At 35.2% G+C, this 6,856-nt stretch overlaps 1 long non-coding RNA gene across 1 annotated transcript; it reads right to left on the bottom strand.

Annotated features, from left to right (window-relative positions):
• Positions 1-473: 473 nt before the first annotated feature.
• LOC149802231 (uncharacterized) lies at positions 474-6,543 on the bottom strand. The gene is made up of 4 exons (XR_016420509.1): positions 6,436-6,543; positions 3,770-4,205; positions 1,337-1,395; positions 474-562 (listed from the first exon to the last, which is right to left on the bottom strand). It is a non-coding gene; the product is annotated as an uncharacterized LOC149802231 (long non-coding RNA).
• Positions 6,544-6,856: the final 313 nt, after the last annotated feature.

Here is a 6,856-nt window from a genome sequence, read left to right as displayed (position 1 = left end):
TCAGCTGACTTTTACTAACAATAATCCCGTTATTCAAGCTAATATTCTTATTTCTATGAAACTGTATCTGAAGAAATTCAAATCATAAAGATAGCAAAGTAGTAACACGGTGGATGTTAAGTGCCATTTTACAAATTGGAAATACTTTTAGTCAATCTGAAGTTCAATGTTTCACCTAAGAGTTCAATGGATAAATACGGCATAAAAGCATACTAAATATACACCATACTATTTTATTTTACTCGATACTAAATAGAAGCGACACTTCTTTATTTGACTAGATACTAAATAAAACCCATACTAATTTATTTCACTCAATACTAAATATAGACCATACTATTTCATTTCACTCGATACTAATGTATATAAGCAATACTTTATTATTTCACTAGATACTAGATATAAGCGATACTTTATTATTTAATTCGATACTAAATAAACTATACCTTGTTATTTCACTCGATACGTCTTCACAGTAAAAGTTTCATTTCTTCCTTTAACTTATATTGTCAATTGTTGTACCCAAGTTAAAGTGTTTATTTCTTTTGTTTCCTTTCGTCATCTAAAATAAAATAAAACAACCGAAGAAGCAATAACTATAGAAACACACAATCAGTAAAATGATTATTGAAGATCATAAGAGGAAATGTGGATAATTAAGTAGTGGAGCTATTCCCCACATTCACCTACGCACTAGCAATAGGATAATTGCAATGATTTTCAATTTGAGAACTGTCTAGAATACTACCCACAATATATTTTATTCACATGGATATGAACTTCAAATTGCTCATTAAGCTATGAAGACCAGACTGGACACCAGCTGTTTACTCGGTTTGCATACCAAGCTGTTGGCTTGAATATTGTAATCCGCAAGAAATAGGTAAAAAGGAAAATACAAAATTGAACACAATTGTCTATGTAATTAGTTTAACGATAATAAAATGTATATTCTCTTGTTCAATAAACTAAGTATGACTTTTACGAGGAATACCTATCTTTGACCTTAACTAATAGCCAAAATTGTGATGTTATTCATCTACCGATACAATAACTTTATCTTCGTTTGCATTATAAACGTTTACGTTGTTAGTACTTTAAATTTTTTAACGCTGTCACTTTGTAACATGGACAACAGACTGTGCAGTCTAAGTCGTAATGAAGTGTTGGATTGGATTGGATTGGATTTTATTGTACTAGCAGATGCTTGTACTAGGTATGACAATTAATAAATCAGATGCAATAGTAAGGGATCCATTACATAGATTTTAATAAAGTACCACCCATGTGTGGATATTGCTTGTTGTTTGATTTCAAAATGTTACCATACAGCTACCTTATTTTCCACGGCCGGATCGGGTGAGGGATGGTCTCCAGAGTGTCAGGACCCCTAGGCTAAAAATGAAACAAAAGAAGAAAACGTTCACACCCATACGTATACTGTCAATATGTTACTTGAAATTTGATAATCGTTTTATTCTTGCGCACGTTTGATGGGTATTACGTACACTTGGAGTAAAGATACACATAGACGTTTGCTTTTGTGCCCTTTGGATGAAAGTCAGGGCCCTTTTGACATTTTGGAAGCACACAACCACCCACCCCCAACACTTGAAATGATCTGATATATGATATGATATGATATATATATATATATATATATATATATATATATATATATATATATATATATATATATATATATATATATATATATATATATATATATATATATATATATATATATATATATATATATATATAAAATCTACGTAGGACAAAGAAGTAACACAAACCTGACCTTTCTCAATTGCTCAGGGAATTGTTTAATGTCGGCATATTTGCAAGTAGACCTAATGGTTCAGTTAGTTAGATCATTTTCATTTGTATACAATGAAATACATCAATTCTATCTAATCCGCGTCTTGTCTGCATTCGCTTCTACCTTTATTTTTTATTATTACTGGGAGAAGTTTGCCACGGATTCGTCATAAATTGTTGGCAGCTGCTTTGTCATGAAAAGAATCGATAAAGGAGAAGAACATTAAAGCGACAAGATAGAATGTAGAACGTTGCTTATAATTCCCAGATATACAGTAACTTTCTAATTATTAACCATTTAAATTACTGGTTTAAGTATGTTATATGTAACCAAAAATATATCTCTTCCCGTTTCTACCAATATGAAATATGTTGTGAGACTAGTTCTCCAAAAGAGATAAGTTTAGAATTCGACGCACTCTTATAAATCTCAAATCTGTATCGCTATTTATGCGAGAAAACAGTAATCATTCACCCTAATGTAACGAATGTTGCACAGAGGTTAACCAAATGAAGCTCGCCAATCATTGGCTTATTCAAAGTGACAGTTATTGCTACTTAAATAGATGATTGAAATATCAGCTGACTTGTTTGTGTTCAAAACAAAGAAAAAACATTAATTATAACCAAAGAGTGTGAATAAAGTTGTATAGAAAAATAAAAAAATAGCCAGTAAAAATTGAACGATCGCAATAAATTCAAAAGCCGAGATGGTTGATCCTTCAAACATTATGAGATCCGATCATCAAGAATGTATGATTTTCAAGAACTCTATAATTTCAAGAACACTGTCACGGAGAGTGCTGCTAGCATATCACTGTGTTGTACCTTATACTTACATGGTCATCATCATCATCAATTAAATTATAGACGTTTTAGCCCATACGGGCATGTATGTCTGGTTAATGTTCATAAGTGGACTATTTAATTGATCCCGGGGGAAGGAATTAGAGCCTCATCCCCCAGGCATTACTGTGCATAATGGGCACTATTTAACTGAGCCGTCTTGGTTTGGGTCAATATGACTGACTTCATAGACCCTAGCGACCTGAATTTAAGGCTATACTCGAGTGGGGATAGACCCAGCACACACGCGAGTTAAAGGTAGCAATTCAGTCTGCATTAGCTGCGCTAGGTGTCAACCAAGCACTATGTGACGCCAGTAGCGACTGGTCGCCACTATGACGTCACATCGGGACACCTAGGTTTTTATTCCCATGTGCAGGGTTAATTAAGTTCATGAGGAGAGGAAAAAGTGCCTTTCCCTTCATGTATTTAATATGTGCTATACACGTTCATTAATTTAATGTCCGGCGGTGGCGAGGAGGAAGGTTCGGTCAGGGAGGAGCCTGCTCACTAGGAAGGCACCTTGGTTTATCCAGGGTATACATTTTTTACTCCCTTGCCAAAAGGTTAATGAATTGTCATCTTGACAGATTTTTGGAGATATATTCTTCGGCGTTTTTATTAAAGATAGTACCGCACCCGTGACCGCTTAGTGATAACCTGTAGGGTTATTTAAACTTTATCTATTGAGTCTGATTTGGGTGGGGTGGTTCTTGGTTTGGGTTCACCTTTTTGTGTATGGTTATTTAAACTTTCCTAGGCTTAATGGTCCGCCGCTTTGTTCAGCTGGGCCAGATGGTCCTTGGGGTTTGAACCACCTCATATATTCTTACGTTTAGGGTCCTAACTAGTTTCGCTAGGTATTTGGTTGCCGCATTGTGCAGCCGGGCCTGATGGTCCTTTGGGGTTTGGACCACCTTACAGGTATTAATTTTGGGGTTATATTAAGTTTTCTTATCTTGGTAGACTTTGCCGCCTTGTGCAGCGGGGTCTGATGGTCTTGGTTTTTAGACCAGCTTATATATTCTAGTTTTTGGGGTCTTATTAATACTTACATAGTTATAAATATGTGTTTATATGTATGTTAGACCCATTGACGTACTTATCGTGATGTCCATGTACAGTGGAAGTTTCTCACTGGCATAGACCTTAGCCAACACTTTTGTGGTTGCTTCCAGGCGACGCGGAAGTGGAGGTCGAATGTTGCTGAGTACCGGCAGTCATAATAATAGGGTATGACATTGCCGGAGGATATGACAGCTATATCGGCATGAGGTGTCGAGTGGTCTTAAACAGACGTTGTTAACCACTCCGTCGTAACTGAGCCATCTGTCTTCCCTCCTTGCTTCAACCTTCCACGTCATCTGTGGACCATGCAGTCAACCTTGTCCGATGGGGCCATGCCACTCTTCCTGTTGCTGTGGAGCTCTACAGACCATGTCACACATTGTGAACAACTGTCCATTGACAATGTTCCCCGGTGGACTCATTGCTCTGCACCTTGCTGATGATGACGCTGTTAAATGGCTGAGAACACACTGAACAAAATAAATAAATAAATACATATAAATTAATAATACTACACGCTATCTTTTACTTTCAGCATAAATGAATTGTGAGCCGAATATTTACAGACTGTATTAATGTCCAATATTCTACTTTCTTCGTTAGATCAAAGACACCTATATATCATGACTTACTCTCATCACTGTCTATGGTTTGCATGCACACCAAAGTCAAGACAAAAAAGACAGCTGTATTTTGGGAAGACACGTGTATTTCAAACACATCACGACTTTAAGCAGACTTTTAGAAATAAGACCTAAGTTTTATGATCTTAAATGAGAGATGAAATATATCAATAACGAGTTTTGATTTTAACAAATGATCAATTAATTATTATCAACGAGTACATTTTTAACAACTATTTCTTTCTTCCCAACTATTTTCAATGTTTCTAAGGCCTTTGAGAAACCTTGGTCTCTTGTCTAAACCATTTCTTCCATATGAAAACGTTTGTTAATTGTGATATTTTGGACAATATGTAAATGAAACACTTTGCAGAAAAATTCTCAAGTTCCTTTTCCCGTCGTCATCAGGTTCTGTACCAAAAGCTAATGACCCAAATGTAAACGGAATGATATAGAGTCGGTTATACACTCATAACCTGACAATGGGCATTAACAGTGTTATTTGCACATACTTAGGTTCATATTCCCATAGCACGAATATGCAACACAATCAGTCGAAGCCATATAATAATCATTAATGATGTTGGTGTACCCAGCCTCTAGGCAAGAGGTTGCTTTCATTTTGAGAATACAAATGTCTTCCTGCTCCCCTTACATTGATATTCAAGATCGTGAGTGCACAATCTTGCGGCTTTGCTTACTCAGTTTGATAACTAACAAGATGGTATATACATTCCGAGATTGCTAAAGGAGGCCAGTATACAGATAAAGCTATCATATAGTAGACGTATTTTAAGCCATGTCTCTTTGTCTTCACACTGGTAATATTCATTACTCCACGAATTAACTGCAAAGATCGATTGGACATCAAAATATGGGTAGACATAACTATTCGTTTTGTTTTGCGTAAGCTGGAAATCGGAATAATGTCTCTCTGTCTCTCTCTGACTCTCTCTGTCTCTGTCTGTCTGTCTGTCTCTCTCTCTCTCTCTCTCTCTATATATCTATCTATCTATATATATATATATATATATATATATATATATATATATATATATATATATATATATATATGTATATGTATGTATATATATATATATATATATATATATATATATATATATACCAGAAAAAATATGTTCGCTAATCCTGCATTAATATTCACGAGGACCTTCGATATGTTAAAATGAATTTAAGAGTTTCCATGGCAATATCCTGAATGATTTGCATTTCATATTCGTTTTCTGGAGCGGCGAGTTTTCCACGTTTCCCGAATTTTTGATGAAGTATGATAGATGGATAATGAACGTTTCATGCAAGAATCATGCGAAGATCCACGATTAACCAACTGATTAAGCAAATCGTTTTGCATAATATTCGCTATTGCTGAGAAATAAATCATCTTTCAAAAATGTTTGATAGGTGGTTAGAAGGAGCGGTCTGAAACGTACTTTGATTAATGCGCAATTAAGAACACACATTACTCCTTCGGTTTAAGCTATTTATTTGTCGCAATATGATTCAAAGAGATTGGACACAAGTTCTAACAACAATGGTTGTTGAAAATCATCTTTGGTTGTATTGAAATTTATATCGCATTGAGGAAGAAAGATGGACTTGAAAAAAGAACGTATTATTTCTCTCCTTAAAAATGTCCTTGCTTCCTATGCTCATGAGAACGTAAGACTATCTCACACTTCCAGCAAATACACGCGAGATGCGAATGCATTCAGTTGTTTGGGTGCTGATCCGGTAAATCACATGTAAAAAAAACCAACGCACTTGGTATTAATTGACACTTAAATAAGATATTGATACATCAGTACGGCCACTTTTATACACCTCATAAAAACAATAATGCGCACGTATTTTATGGAAGAATGTGTTTCTTAATTTATCTGGTAACATTGTGGGAGCTCCTGTTCCATTACAACCGATGCATTATACTCATGAATATGCAATGCCAAGAGAACGAAGTTTTCATGAAGCAGATGGTTTTCGGAATTTTTCTGCCTTCGTAACGCTGATGCACACTAAATTAAATAACAGACTTGGGAAAAAAGACTAAAGTTCTTACCTCAAAGGAAACGAAAGACTCAAGTTCACCCCACGGTCCAAGATTTTGGAGTCTTTCTTGATGAAGTACTTGAAGGAGACGAGCTAAGCATTATCTGGTTGGAAAATTCTTTGTACAGAGAAGTAACTGAAAGAGAAAACATGGCCATAATTTATGTTCCAAATAAAGTTTTAAACTGCATTATATCAAAGTAATAATACGTATCGATCATAAAGATCGAGTTAACTTGAAGCTGGAAATCCAAAATAGATATAAAACCCTGACAATCGTAGAAAAATCTAATCTGCATGTACCTAAAGACTGATAAAAAGGATCAAAATGGTACAGATTTCTGAATATCCCCGAGTAATAATAAAAAATCTTCAGTTTTACAGTCTCTTTTGACCCTACGCCTTTACGCTAATTGCCCTAATGAGAGTCT

Source organism: Sinohyriopsis cumingii, chromosome 4, assembly GCF_028554795.1.
Source record: "Sinohyriopsis cumingii isolate HCF-2022 chromosome 4, ASM2855479v2, whole genome shotgun sequence".
Lineage (NCBI taxonomy): Eukaryota > Metazoa > Mollusca > Bivalvia > Unionida > Unionidae > Sinohyriopsis > Sinohyriopsis cumingii.
This window is presented reverse-complemented; position numbering and strand designations above follow the sequence as displayed.